This window comes from Ursus maritimus, unplaced genomic scaffold, assembly GCF_017311325.1.
Source record: "Ursus maritimus isolate PB19 unplaced genomic scaffold, ASM1731132v1 scaffold_25, whole genome shotgun sequence".
NCBI classification, from domain to species: Eukaryota; Metazoa; Chordata; class Mammalia; order Carnivora; family Ursidae; genus Ursus; species Ursus maritimus.
In genome coordinates, this window is record NW_024425008.1 from 5,301,926 (window position 1) to 5,303,723 (window position 1,798).

Below are 1,798 nucleotides of genomic sequence, written 5' to 3' on the forward strand. Positions count from 1 at the left end.
GTTTTGAGTCAATATGAGGACTCATGTTTTTTTAATTCTGCAAAATTCTCAGCTGTCAGCTCTCTAAACATTGTCTCTTTCCCACATTCTTTTTTTAAAAAATATTTTATTTTATTTATTTTTAGAGAGAGAGTGCAAGCAGGGAGAGGAAAAGAAAGGGTGGGAGAGAGAGGGGAAAGAATCTCAAGCAGACTTTGCATCCAGCGCAGAGCCCAATGTGGGGCTTGATCTCCAGAGCCCAAGACCGTGAGCTGAGCCAAAACCAAGAGCTGGGGTGCTTAACGGACTGAGCCACCCAGGAGCCCCTCCTACATTCTTTATTGTTTTCCTTTCCACCACTTGCATTAGACATTTCAGGTAAAACTGTATGAAATACAACCATTTTCGACCTACAAAGAGAGTTCAACTTAATATATTGGAGCTACTCTTTTTTTCTTTTTTTAAAAGTATGAAACACTTTGTGAATTTGCATGTCGTCCTTGTGTAGGGGCCATGCTCATCTTCTCTGTATCATTCCAATTTTAGTCTGTGTGCTGCCAGAGTGAGCACAGGAGCTCTCTTTCTGTTATGCAGATCTTAAATTACTCTTTCATATTATCCACTTAAGTTATTTATTTTTCTGCATTCTGTGTGATTTCCAAATATCTGTTTTAGAGTTCAGTATTTTTGCTTCAAGGTATCTATTCTTCTACTTAACCTATTTAACTTTTCTACCTTAATGGTTGTATTTTTCATTTTTAGAATCTCCATTTAGTTCTTTTCAGATGTGCCTTTGCTTTGACATTCAATCTTGTTTTTGTGTGTATTTTTTCCTATTTCTCTTTGAAGATTTTACATAAGCTTAAAGTTTCTTTTAATTTTTTTCTTTTATTTCTAGTTCTTAAGGTGAATTTCTCTCATTTGCTATGTCTTTTGATTGTTACTACACCTCAGCGTGGTTTTTTTTTGCTCCTGTGGCTTGTAATTTTTTATTGTGAGCTCATCTTGAATGGGGGAGGCTTTCATATGAGCCTTGCTCTCTTGGGTTTTGGAGGGTTCCCTTCTGAGTAGCTTCACATAGGAAGCTCCTTAGGATCCTGTGAGTTTTATTGGTTCCGGACAAATTTTATAACATTTCAGCTTGGAGTTTCCTGGGCATGCCGTGCTTCTTGGTTCCTGTATTACAAGGGGACTCAGAGGCACTCTGCCTCACTTAAGCCTGAAGTCTTGCTCTTCCCCTAGACTTCAGCTCCTATAACCAGTTCCAATATCTTGTGAGATTTTTGTCTTCAGCTTTTATCAACTACTCTAGTTTGGGTTTTATCTTCATTTTGAGCTCCTGGAGATTTTCCTTTCCCTACTTTTGAAATTGACTTTGTATTTAAATAGTTTATTGTTAACATTGTATCCAACATTTTTATTTGTTGAGACTGGGGGTGGGTGGGGGGGGGCTAGTCTTTCAGTGTCTGCTCAGTCTACCATCCTGACTGGACGTCTGAGGCTCATGAGTTGTTATTATTCTGGATATTTTTTTTTTAAAGATTTTATTTATTTACGTGACAGAGAGACAGCCAGCGAGAGAGGGAACACAGCAGAGGGAGTTGGAGAGGAAGAAGCAGGCTCACAGCGGAGGAGCCCGATGTGGGACTCGATCCCGGAACGCCGGGATCACGCCCTGAGCCAAAGGCAGACGCTTTAACGACTGCGCTACCCAGGCGCCCCTATTCTGGATGTTTTTATTATCATGAAAGAAATGTCTAAGTCTCTGTAAATAAGGTATGAGGTACCCAATTTCCATTCCTAAAGGAGGAATTTTAAA

General features: G+C 39.5%; 1 non-coding gene across 1 annotated transcript; it reads right to left on the reverse strand.

Annotated features, from left to right (window-relative positions):
* Positions 1–442: 442 nt before the first annotated feature.
* Positions 443–549, reverse strand: LOC121105256. The gene has a single exon (XR_005837730.1). It is a non-coding gene; the product is annotated as a U6 spliceosomal RNA (small nuclear RNA).
* Between the last annotated feature and the right edge of the window lie 1,249 nt (positions 550–1,798).